This window comes from Triticum urartu, chromosome 4 (genome assembly GCF_003073215.2).
Source record: "Triticum urartu cultivar G1812 chromosome 4, Tu2.1, whole genome shotgun sequence".
In the NCBI taxonomy this organism is placed as follows: Eukaryota; Viridiplantae; Streptophyta; class Magnoliopsida; order Poales; family Poaceae; genus Triticum; species Triticum urartu.
This window is the reverse complement of record NC_053025.1, coordinates 66,773,028-66,786,720: the sequence shown is the minus strand read 5'-3', so window position 1 is coordinate 66,786,720 and position 13,693 is coordinate 66,773,028. Positions and strand designations below refer to the sequence as shown.

General features: G+C 46.7%; 1 pseudogene; it reads right to left on the bottom strand.

Moving 5' to 3' along the window:
* Positions 1-7,543: 7,543 nt before the first annotated feature.
* The window catches only part of LOC125554611, a 60,739-nt pseudogene continuing 54,589 nt past the window's right edge, over positions 7,544-13,693 (bottom strand).

Sequence of the window (13,693 nt, the reverse complement as noted above, 5' to 3'; positions counted from 1 at the left end):
CTATGGCCCCCGGGTCTATCTTTATCATATTAATCTCCTACTACTTAGTTATTTCCTTTGCTATTCACTTTGCCTTTATTTTACTTTGCATCTTTATCACAAAAATACCAAAAATATTATCTTTATCATATCTATCAGATCTCACTCTCGTAAGTGGCCTTATAGGGATTGACAACCCCTATTTGCGTTGGTTGCGAGGATTTATTTGTTTTGTGCAGGTACGAGAGACTCGCGCGTAGCCTCCTACTGGATTGATACCTTGATTCTCAAAAACTGAGGGAAATACTTACGCTACTTTGCTGCATCATCCCTTCCTCTTCGGGGAAAACCAACGCAGTGCTCAAGAGGTAGCACGTATCTGTAATGCCATGGATCTCGATCTATGTAATTGGGGAGAGGAAGGAGAGAGCATAGTAGGTGAGGGGAAGACTTGGAGGAAGAGGAAGGTTTTCATTCATCACACGCTACCGATCTGATCGGTGTCCCGCACATATGTATCTGCCCTCCATGGGCAACACTTACATGGCCTTGATGACCCACAAGTGTAGGGGATCTATCGTAGCTTTTTTGATAAGTAAGAGTGTCAAACCCAACAAGGAGCAGAAGGAAATGATAAGCGGTTTTCAGCAAGGTATTTTCTGCAAGCACTGAAATTATCGGTAAAAGATAGTTTTGTGATAAGGTAATTGGTAATGGGTAACAAATAGTAAAAGTAAATAAGGTGCAGCAAGATGGCCCAATCCTTTTTGTAGCAAAGGACAAGCCTGGACAAACTCTTATATAAAGGAAAGCGCTGCCGAGGACACATGGGAATTATCATCAAGCTAGTTTTCATCACGCTCATATGATTCGCTTTCGGTACTTTGATAATTTGATATGTGGGTGGACCGGTGCTTGGGTACTATCCTTCCTTGGACAAGCATCCCATTTATGATTAACCCCTATTGCAAGCATCCACAACTGCAACAGAAGTATTAAGGTAAACCTAACCATAGCATGAAACATGTGGATCCAAATCAGCCCCTTACGAAGCAACGCATAAACTAGGGTTTAAGCTTCTATCACTCTAGCAACCCATCATCTACTTATTACTTCCCAATGCCTTCCTCTAGGCCCAAACAATGGTGAAGTGTCATGTAGTCGACGTTCACATGACACCACTAGAGGAGAGATGATGGCCCACAAGTGTAGGGCATCTATCGTAGCCCTTTCGATAAGTAAGAGTGTCGAACCCAACGAGGAGCAGAAGGAAATGATAAGCGGTTTTCAGCAAGCTATTCTATGCAAGCACTGAAATTATCGGTAACAGATAGTTTTGTGATAAGGTAATTGGTAACGAGTAACAAGTAATAAAAGTAAATAAGGTGCAGCAAGATGGCCCAATCCTTTTTGTAGCAAAGGACAAGCCTGGACAAACTCTTATATGAAGGAAAGCACTCCCGAGGACACATGGGAATTATCATCAAGCTAGTTTTCATCACGATCATATGATTCACGTTTGGTACTTTGATAATTTGATATGTGGGTGGTCCGGTGCTTGGGTGCTGTCCTTACTTGGACAAGCATCCCACTTATGATTAACCCCCATTGCAAGCATCCGCAACTACAACAGTAGTATTAAGGTAAACCTAACCATAGCATGAAACATATGGATCCAAATCAGCCCCTTACGAAGCAACGCATAAACTAGGGTTTAAGCTTCTGTCACTCTAGCAACCCATAATCTACTTATTACTTCCCAATGCCCCCCTCTAGGCCCAAACAATGGTGAAGTGTCATGTAGTCGACGTTCACATGACACCACTAGAGGGATGACAACATACATCTCACCAAAATATCGAACGAATACCAAATTCTCATGACTACTAATAGCAAGACTTCTCCCATGTCCTCAGGAACAAACGTAACTACTCACAAAGCATATTCATGTTCATAATCAGAGGGGTGTTAATATGCATAATGGATCTGAACATATGATCTTCCACCAAGTAAACCAACTAGCATCAACTACAAGGAGTAATCAACACTACTAGCAACCCACAGGTACCAATCTGAGGTTTGGATACAAAGATTGGATACAAGAGATGAACTAGGGTTTGAGATGAGATGGTGCTGGTGAAGATGTTGATGGAGATTGACCCTCTCCCGATGAGAGGATCGTTGGTGGTGACGATGGTGATGATTTCCCCCTTCCGGAGGGAAGTTTCCCCGGTAGAACAGCTTTTTTTTACTGGGAACTGTGGGTCAAACCCCCACAACAGATCAAAACTTTATTGAAAAATAACAGATACAACAAGTTGATTACAAGGAGTAACCAGGTTACAAGAAAGAAGAAAAAAGAACAGCTTTGCCGGAGCCCTAGATTGGTTCTGCCAAGGTTCCGCCTCGTGGCGGCAGAGTCTAGTCCCGAAAGCTTGCTTATGATTTTTTTCGATGAAAGACTCCATATAGCAGAAGATGGGCATCGGAGGGCCACCAAGGGGCCCACGAGGCAGGGGGCACGCCCAGGGGGGTAGGGCATTCCCCCACCCTCGTGGCTGGTGGGTGGCCCCCCTCTGGTACTTCTTGCGCTCAGTATTTTTTATATATTCTGGAAATAACTTCCGTGAAGTTTCAGGACTTTTGGAGCTGTGCAGAATAGGTCTCTAATATTTGCTCCTTTTCCGGCCCAGAATCCCAGCTGTTGGCATTCTCCCTCTTCATGTAAACCTTGTAAAATAAGAGAGAATAGGCATAATTATTGTGACATAATGTGTAATAACAGCCCATAATGCAATAAATATCGATATAAAGGCTGACACGGGTATTTGAGAGAAGCTAGAGTAACCATCTAGAAAGCAAAAATGTGTATGTTTGGATAATCTTTCTAGCATTTGATCAATAAAAGGCAAAGGGTAATGATCTTTTTTAGTAGCTTTATTTAATTTGTGGAAATCAATTACCATCCTATAACCTGTAATAATTCTTTGCAGAATCAATTCATGTTTATCATTAGGAACGACAGTGATACCTCCCTTCTTAGGGACACAATGGATAGGACTTACCCACTGACTATCAGCAACGGGATAAATTATACCTGCCTCAAGGAGCTTTAATATTTCCTTTCTTACCACTTCTTTCATCTTAGGATTCAGCCGTCATTGGTGATCAATAACTGGTTTGGCGTCTTTCTCCAAATTTATTTTGTGTTGACATAGAGTGGGACTAATGCCCTTAAGATCATCAAGAGTATATCCAATAGCAGCACGGTTCTTCTTCAGAATTTTCAATAATTTTTCTTCTTCATGCTCTGAAAGGTTAGCACTAATAATAACAAGATATATCTTCTTTTCATCAAGATAAGCATATTTAAGAGTATCAAGTAATGGTTTAAGCTCAAACACGGGATCACCCTTGGGGGGAGGAGGATCCCCTATGATTTCAACAGGCAAGTTGTGTTTCAGAATAGGTCCCTGTTTAAAGAATACTTCATCTATTTCCCTTCTTTCATTCATAAACATATCATTTTCATGGTCTAGCAAATATTGTTCTAAAGGGTCATTAGGAGGCACAACAATAGAAGCAAGACCAATAATTTCATCTTTGCTAGGCAATTATTCATCGCGGGGTTGTCTACGAAATTTAGAAAAATTAAACTCATGAGACATATCATCCAAACCAATAGTAACAACATCCTTCTTGCAATCTATCTTAGCATTAACAGTATTCAAGAAGGGTCTACCAAATATAATGGGACAAAAGCTATCTTGAGGGAAACCAAGAACAAGAAAATCAGCAGGATATTTAGCCTTCCCACACAAGACTTCAAAGTCTCTAACAATCCCAATTGGTGAAATAGTATCTTCATTAGCAAGCTTAATGGTAACATCGATATCTTCTATCTCAGCAGGTGCAATATCATGCATAATTTCTTTGTATAAGGAAATAGGTATTGCACTTGAACTAGCACCCATATCACACAAGCCATGATAACAATGATCTCCTATTTTAACAGAAATAATAGGCATGCCTACCACATGTCTATGTTTATCTTTAGTATCAGGCCTAGCAATGCTAGCAGCTTCATCACAGAAGTAAATAACATGCCCATCAATATTATCAGCCAAGAGATCTTTAACCATAGCAATATTAGGTTCAAATTTAACTTGCTCAGGGGGTTTGTGTGTCCTAATATTACTTTTGTTGACTACAGTTGAAACTTTCGCATGATCCTTTATTCTAACAGGGAAAGGTGGTTTCTCAACATAAGTAGTAGGAACAATAGGATCATTATAAGTGATAGTCTTTTCTTCAACTTTCATAGGTGCAACTACTTTTACTTCAATGGGAGGATTATATTTAAACTACTTCTCCTCAGGGAGATCAACATGAGTAGCAAAGGATTCACAAAAAGAAGCTACTATCTCAGAGTCAAGTCCATATTTAGTGCTAAATTTACGGAAAACATTGGTATCCATAAAAGATTGAACACAATCAAACTTAGGTGTTATACCTGACTCCTTACGTTCGTCGAGATCCCAATCTTCAGAGTTGCGTTTAATTCTCTCTAATAAATTCCATTTGAATTCAATAGTCTTCATCATAAAGGAACCAGTACAAGAAGTATCAATCATGGAGCGATTGTTGTCAGAAAGCCGAGCATAAAATTTTGAATAATCATTTCTCTTGAGAGCTCATGATTGGGGCATGAATATAACATTGACTTAATCCTCCCCCAAGCTTGATCGATGCTTTCTCCTTTGTGAGGCCAAAAATTATATATATAATTACGATCATGATGAACAAGGTTCATAGAATAAAACTTCTGATGTAATTCCACTTTCAACCATTTGTAGTCCCATGATCCCATATCATCACATAGCCTATACCATGTCAATGCATCTCCCTTCAAATATAAAGGGAAGACCTTCTTCTTGATAACATCATCGGGCATAGCTGCAAGCTTACATAATCCACAAACTTCATCCACATAGATTAAGTGTAAGTCAGGATACAATGTTCCATCTCCTGCAAAAGGATTAGCTAGCAGTTTCTCTATCATACACGAAGGAATTTCGAAGTAAACATTTTCATTTTCAGTAGGTCCAGTAGGTTGAGGAACAACTATTTGCTCTACCGGTCGGGGTGAAGATACCTTGAACAAGCCCCTCAAAGGATTGCTTTCCATAGTAACAAGTGATAGTAAATTTCAGCACACTATATAATTTTTTCCTTACCAAATTCCACCTACCAAAGGCGCTTCACTCCCCGGCAACGGCGCCAGAAAAGAGTCTTGATGACCCACAAGTGTAGGGGATCTATCGTAGCATTTTTGATAAGTAAGAGTGTCGAACCCAACGAGGAGCAGAAGGAAATGATAAGCGGTTTTCAGCAAGGTATTCTCTGTAGGCACTGAAATTATCGGTAACAGATAGTTTTGTGATAAGGTAATTGGTAACGATCTGTCGTACATTTTTAGTATGATCTATTATGAGGAGATTGACCCCCTCCCGATGAGAGGATCGTTGGCGATGACGATGGTGATGATTTCCCCCTCCTGGAGGGAAGTTTCCCCAGCAGAACAGCTCTGCCGGAGCCCTAGATTGGTTCCGCCAAGGTTCCGCCTCGTGGTGGCGGAGTCTCGTCCCGAAAGCTTGCTTATGATTTTTTTTCGACGAAAGACTCCATATAGCAGAAGATGGGCATCGGAGGGCCACCAGGGGGCCCACGAGGCAGGGGGGCGCGCCCCTACCCTCGTGGCTGGTGGGTGGCCCCCCTCTGGTACTTCTTGCGCTCAGTATTTTTATATATTCTGGAAATAACTTCCATGAAGTTTCAGGACTTTTGGAGCTGTGCAGAATAGGTTTCTAATATTTCCTCCTTTTCCGGCCCAGAATCCCAGCTGCCGGCATTTTCCCTCTTCATGTAAACCTTGTAAAATAAGAGAGAATGGGCATAAGTATTGTGACATAATGTGTAATAACAACCGACAATGCAATAAATATCAATATAAAAGCATGATGCAAAATGGACGTATCAAGAGTCAACATACATCTCATCAAAATATCAAACGAGTACCAAATTCACATGACTACTTATAGCAAGACTTCTCCCATGTCCTCAGGAACAAACGTAACTACTCACAAATCATATTCATGTTCATAATCAGAGGGGTATTAATATGCATAATGGATCTGAACATATGATCTTCCACCAAGTAAACCAACTAGCATCAACTACAAGGAGTAATCAACACTACTAGCAACCCACAGGTACCAATCTGAGGCTTTGTGAAAAGATTGGATACAAGAGATGAACTAGGGTTTGAGATGAGATGGTGCTGGTGAATATGTTGATGGAGATTGACCCCCTCTCGATGAGAGGATCGTTGGTGATGACGATGGTGATGATTTCCCCCTCCCAGAGGTAAGTTTCCTCGGCAGAACAGCTCCGCCGGAGCCCTAGATTGGTTCTGCCAAGGTTCCGCCTCATGGCGGCGGAGTTTCTTCCCGAAAGCTTGCCTATGATGTTTTCCTTGACGAAAGACTCCATATAGCCAAAGATGGGCATCAGAGGGCTGCCAGGGGGCCCACGAGGCAGGGGGGCGCGCCCCCACCCTCGTGGACGGTGGGTGCCTCCCTCTGGTACTTCTTTCGCCCAATATTTTTTATATATTCTAAGACGTGCTCCTGTGAAGTTTTAGGACTTTTGGAGATGTGCAGAATAGGTCTCTAATATTTGCTCCTCTTTCAGCCCATAATTCCAGCTGCCGGCATTCCCCCTCTTCATGTAAACCTTGTAAAATAAGAGAGAATAGGCATAAGTATTGTGACATAATGTGTAATAACAGCCCATAATGCAATAAATATCGATATAAAAGCATGATGCAAAATGGACATATCAGGCCTCCGGCCCACACTCGCACGCCTGGCCCAATGCCAACACACACGCACGCAACGTTGCAATTCAGTTACTGAATATTGACTGCACTTGTTCAGTCCACTACTGATGTGGTGTCAGCATCAATAGGTGCGACATTGTCCTCGTCTTGAGATGGGGCTCCATCCCAGATGCTGGCTGATGGGTAGCGCTGGCGAAGAACGTCATAATCCTCCCAAGTGGTGGCTGATGGCGGCATGTTTGCCCACTGAACATGGAGTTGCACAAAAGGGTCATCACCCTTCTTCATCATCCTCCGCGCTAGGATGGCGACGGGCTCCGTTTCACCGCCGGTGAGATCAGGCACTCGCGGCAGCTCCGCGAAGACTGGAGTGTAGTCTGGGGTGAAAGGCTTGAGTTGGGAGACGTGAAATATCGGGTGAATGCGGCTGTCTGGAGGCAACTGTAGGCGGTACGCTAGTGTTCCGATCCAATATGTCACCTCGAAGGGGCTGAAGAACTTGTAGGAGAGCTTGCGGCACGGGCGATTGGCGACTGATGATTGTGCGTACGGCTGCAGCTTGGGGAGAACTTGTTCACCAACGTCGAAGGCGCGTTCCACGTGGTGGCGGTCGGCTTGTTTCTTGAAGCGAGCTTGGGCATGCAGCATCTCGGTGTGCGCGGTCTAGTCCAGCTCTGGTGGTGCCGCTTGATCTTGCAGGGTGGAGCTCAGTTGTGGAAGGCCACCCAGGTTTGGTTCCTTGCCGTACAACACCTTGAACGGGGAACAATTGAGCGAAGAGTGGTGGGCGGAGTTGTACCAGAACTCTGCCACGGGAAGCCACTTGCGCCATTGCCGCGGCGTGTCGTGTACCGTGCACTGTAGGTACATCTCGAGGCACTGGTTGACGCGCTCCGTCTGGCCGTTCGTCTGCGGGTGGTACGCCATGGAGTAGAGCAGTTTTGTTCCGACGGCGGCGAGCAGTTCGCGCCACATAGTGCTGGTGAAAATTTTGTCGCGATCCAAGACGATAGAGTGAGGAACCCCATGGAGCTTGATGACGTGTTCCCAGAACGCTTGGGCGACTTGAACAGCGGTGAAGGGATGATGGAGCGGAATGAAGTGCGCGTACTTGGTCAGGCGATCGACCACGACCATGATGGCATCAGACCCCTCAGACTTGGGCAGCCCCTCGACGAAGTCCATTGTCAGATCATGCCATGGTTCTATGGGTATTGGTAGAGGTTGAAGCTTGCCGGCAGGATGTGTGTGCTCATGCTTGGCGTGTTGACAGACGGCGCACTGCTTGACAAAATCCTCCACGGCGCGCTTGATGCCCGTCCACGCGAACAGCTTCCGCACGTGATGATACATGGCCGTTGCGCCCAAGTGGCCACCGACAGCACTATGATGCAGAGCTACGATAAGCTTGGTTTGTAGCACGGAATTGGCCCCAATCCACAGACGCCCGCGTTGCCGGATCACGCCGTTCTGAAGTGTGCGCCCTTGGTCGTCTGAGGTGGTGACTGCCAGCTTGGCCAGCAGTTCTTGCGATTCTGGGTCAGTCTCGTAGGAGTTGGCGACTTCTTGTAACCATTGTGGCTGGCAGACTGATAGTGCGTCAAGCGCCAGCAGATGTCCAAACCTGGATAGCGCATTTGGGGCGCCGTTGTCGACCCCCTTCTTGTATCGGAAGGTGAATTGCAAGCCCACCATCTTGGACATGGCCTTGCGTTGCAACTCAGTCACTAGCTACTGATCACCGAACGTGCATAGGCTCTTGTGGTCGGTGATGATTTCGAATGGGGCGCGCTGTAGATAGGGCCTCCACTTGTCGATGGCCATCATGACGGCCAGGAATTCCTTCTCATACGTTGACAACTTCTGGTTCTTCACCCCCAGAGCCTTGCTGAGGTAGGTGACGGGATGGCCGTCCTGGGTGAGCATAGCGCCCATGCTCGTGTTGCACGCATCGGTCTCGATGGCGAAGGGGTGTGAGAAATCCGGAAGCGCCAGCACTGGTGTGCTCACTATCGGTGTCAAAACCGGCTGATCTCAGGTAGGGGGTCCCGAACTGTGCGTCTGAGGTTGATGGTAACAAGAGACAGGGAACACAATGTTTACCCAGGTTCGGGCCCTCTTGATGGAGGTAAAACCATACGTCCTGCTAGATTAATATTGATGAGTATGGGGGTTACAAGATTTGATCTACCACGAGATCGTAATGGCTAAAACCCTAGAAGTCTAGCCTATCTGATTATCATTGTCCCTACGGACTAAGCCCTCCGGTTTATATAGACACCAGAGGGGACTAGGGTTATACAAAGTCGGTTACGGAGAAAGGAATCTTCATATCCGAACGCCAAGCTTGCCATCCACGCCAAGCAGAGTCCCATCCAGACACGGGTGAGAGTCTTCGGACTTGTATCTTCGTAGCCCATCAGTCTGGCCCATGTCCAGTAGGCCGGACGCCCGAGGACCCCTTAGTCCAGGACTCCCTCAGTAGCCCCTGAACCAGGCTTCAATGACGAGGTGTTCAGCACGCAGATTGTCTTCGGCATTGCAAGGCGGGTTCCTCCTCCGAATACTCCAACACATTCTTTGAATATGACTAACATGTCTGGATCTGCAAAACAAGTACCACACACCACTGCAGAGAGTATAATATTTCACGAGTCCAATCCGCTGACAATTTTTGATAACGTGACACCATGTCATCACCCGGTCATTATTTCGAACCATTTTTTGTCCTGCCGCTTCAAGATGGGGTCTCATTGGCACGTCTTGTCAAAGCAGAGATCGTGTCCCCTTATTACGGGATTCTCATCAATACAGGATTGGGTATCCCAACCGTTTTGTTGGCACGATTCCTTAAGAATAGGCAGGCTTTAAGGCCCAGGAGGAGGCGTTCGAAATTCATCGCTTTTATAAAATGGCTATGACCCGTCTTTCTTCTTTACGCTGATCCTTTCCTCAACCTCTCCAACCTCGAGTTCCATTACCCAAGGTTCAATCTAATTGCTTCGAGCTTCCCCGTCATGTCAGGACATAGCCTTCAAGGCCGGTGGATGGCTTCCTCTGTCATAGAGGAGGATATTGCGAAGCTCCGGGCGGCGAAGTACCTGACCGCGGAAATCCCCTATAGGCTCCCTGCTTAAGGGCAGATTATTCCTACTCCTAGATCTGGCGAGAGGGTCATATTCATCTCCCACTTCCTCCGAGGGCTAGGGTTCGCTCTTCACCCCTTTGTTCGAGGGCTCATGTTTTATTACGGGCTAGATTTTCACGATCTAGCCCCAGACTCTTTTCTTCTCACCTCGGTGTTCATCGTCATGTGCGAGGCCTTTCTCCATATTCCCCCACACTTCGGCTTATGGCTCAAGACCTTTAATGTGAAGCCGAAGGTGATCGAGGGGAAGCAAGCGGAGTGTGGTGGCGCTACGGTGAGCAAGCTCACCAAGGCCCTCTGGCTAAAAGGATCCTTCACGGAATCTTTCAACTTATGGCAACGGGAGTGGTTTTACATCACTAAACCTTGTGGTACCAAGTGGGCAGCTATACCTGCGTTCCGATCTGGCCCTCCAATTCAGCTCGCATCATGGATTAACAAGGGGCTGGATTGGGGATTAATCGACGAAGTGCAGACTCTACAAAGCCGCATCCGGAATCTCCTTGAGAGGGACACCGGTCTCATCGACGTGATTCAAGTAATGTTAGTCCACTGGGTCCTCCCGTGCCAGCGATGACCCCTCCGTATGTGGGAGTTTAATCCGGAAGGACCATGAACCCTTCAGCACTTCTTCGGTACAACGCATAGAGGAATGTGGAAGTTATTCTTCGGGACACGGAAACAGTGGCTGGACACTACCGAGGACATCGGCCTTAACTGCAATGACCCGGATTCCTCGGTAAGCACTCGATTCTTGAACAGCTTAATTAAACATCCCATGATGAGAGGCTGAAAAAACCATCTTTTTTCCAGGGTTGGACGAAGAAGGCGGAGCGAATTAGGTGTTCGGCCCCTCTTCCCGAAGACTCATCTAGTCCTGTGCTAACAAGGATGCTGGTCCCGACACCATTCCAGGTTCCGGTGAGAAAGGACAATGAAGATAGTAGGGAGACCAAAGGTGGCCTCCATTCCGAAGATACACCGAACACTGTGTCCAGGGAGACTAAAGTTCCTTCTTCCGAAAACAAAAGGGAAGGAGAAGATGACATCCCTTCTCCCCATGGTAAGAAAAGGGCTGGCTCCGAAGGTTGGGAGGTAAAGGCTCCTAAGCAAGGTAACATGCTCCTATCAGGCGGTTCGGGCTCAGAAGACGACGCTGTCGCACAGTTCCTCCGTAAGGACGAGCCTTTAGCCGAATCGTAAGTGAACAACAGTGTTTTAAACATATCCCATTCCTTTTCCTGTCACAAGAGTAACGTCTAGAATATATGTTTTGTAGTCCGGCACACAGTCTTCCTCAACAATCCTCTTCGGGGGATCTTCTTCCGGAGATGATGGAAAGCGAGACGCCTCCACAGGATTCCTCGCCCAATAGGGCGGGCAACTTCGAGGTGTCATCCTGGAGGATCTCTCCCGATCAACAAGAGGTGCAGAGGATGATGAAGACAATGCCCCAAGGTGAAACCTCGATTGCGCAGGGTTCGGGGTGTGCGGTCCTTACGGGGACCAACGCTAAAGGCCCCAGACTATCCGGTTTACAGCTAGAGATGACTCTGGGATTGGGCAAGCATATCCCTTCAAAGGGAGTCCATACTCCCACCGCTGCTTCCCGGGATCCGGAGGCACCGGATACACTGATGGGCATGTTGCGATATTCGTCCGTCTTAGAGGAACATCATACCTTGATGGGTACGGTGGTTGAGAGGATTATGTCCGCGAGAAGCGGATTGAATGAAGCTTTCACGGGCCTGCTAAGAGGCTTTGAGGTACGTAATGTAATATTTTCGATCATACTTTATACGCAAAGTGGACCTGTGTATAGATAGTAGCCCCTGAGACTCTGGTTGGCGTCCAAAGGGAGGCAATCAGACGATCGAAAGAGATATGCGCGGGAAACAATCTATTTTGTTGGAACACAGGTGCTACATCCACGACGACTGCCCATGCTACGGAGGTTGCAGGCATGGAGCAGAAACTTGATGCGGTGAATGACGACATCGTGCTTATTAACAAGCGGCTCGACGAGGCGCAAGGTATGTTTTTGAGGCGGTCAGTGTATATATGTGTAATAACCTGAGCGCGAAGCTGAGAATTATATGCATAACTGCAGATAGTGCTGCCGTGGTAGAGGCCCTTCGGGCTGAACTTGCCCGAGCCAAGGAGCAAGCCCGGATGAGTAACGTGGCTGCCAAGAAGGCAGCTGATGAGTTAAGAGCCGAACAGGCTGCTTGGCGCCAGTGCGAGCAGAGGATGTCTACCATGGCGCGTGAGCTAAAGGAAACCACTGTCCGGTGCGAATTCCTTGAGAAGGATAACAAAGCCAAACGGCCAATCTCGACAATGCCTTACGAGAGGCGAGGGAAGCATGATCCGAGTCTAGGGCGGCTCGGGAGGAGATCCGGCAACCTGGGGAGATAGCGGCCGGTAAGACTTTCTTATTGCAGACTAAATCCGGCGATCCGAAGTATGCCCCGCTTAATCAAATGTGGAGCTCTCCAGACATGTTCTTGGGCTTGCCGAAGAGCGCCTCCGATGCAGCACAATTTTACCAAGCACAAGAAGGGTATGCAATGGAGAAGCTTTTCTGGACACAATTCGGCATGACAAAGCGCCCGCTGTTGCTAAACGAACAGATGGCCTAGTGGGCCGAGCTCCACAAGATATTCGGTTCTACCATGAGGGACGTCATGGTCCGGCTGTGATTGACTGAGCCAATTCCGAATAGTTATTTTGATTTGGTACAACGACTTATGGATGTGGTGCCGCGTATCGACGTCGTGAAGCGGTCAGCATGCATTGAAGGTGCACGGATGGCCTTTGCCCGTGTCAAGACATATTGGGCAAAGATGAAGGCCACCGATATTGCGACGAAGAGTCTACCCGAGAGCAAGGACAAACACACGCCGGAGCATTATTTTGAAGATGTCCTAGAGGGCGCCCGCTTAATAGAGGTCCAGTGCTCAAAAGATATGTTCTTCGAGTGAATGTGCTGAAATTGTAAAAACTATATTATGATATTATAATACTATGCCTAAAAGTTTTGGCTCCTCCTGTGCGGCCGCTTTTTATATAATCTGAAAGTTTTCCAGTCGTTGGCTTCAGCTCTCTCGCATAGAAAATAGGGGGGTGTTCGGAAAAGCACTTGATCACTCTTGACCCAATGTCTTGGTCCGTGAAGGAGGTGTCAATGCGGCGAACTAGGCAATCGGACTATAGGGCGTTAACACTTTCACTTAGCCATAGGAGTTTGACGGTGGGTCTACGATATAGCCCTTGGTATGTATGCGGCTATCCGAATACGGTGCGTTACATAGGTGACCGGAAGAACGGTCCTTCATGTAATACGGAAGGAATGGTGAAAGATTCTGATAAGTCATTGAGTGGTTGACCAGCTCTCACCGCATCATGACAGTCAGTTTTCAGCTTTCTCTAATGAGGTGCTCATCCGGATAAACCAGGACACAATCGTAGTAGTTCTCCCTTTACTACCCAAGCCGATAGAGCGGAACGTAAGGTAGTAAGCACAGGAGCCGGGCAACCCAACTATTGACCAAAGACATGATTCGGAGCTGATGCATATAAGGCCGAACTCATTACTCCGAAGTGTGCTATAAAGCTGTTCGGACTTGTCGGCAATTTATTTGTTCCCGTATTGAGCCCCTGGC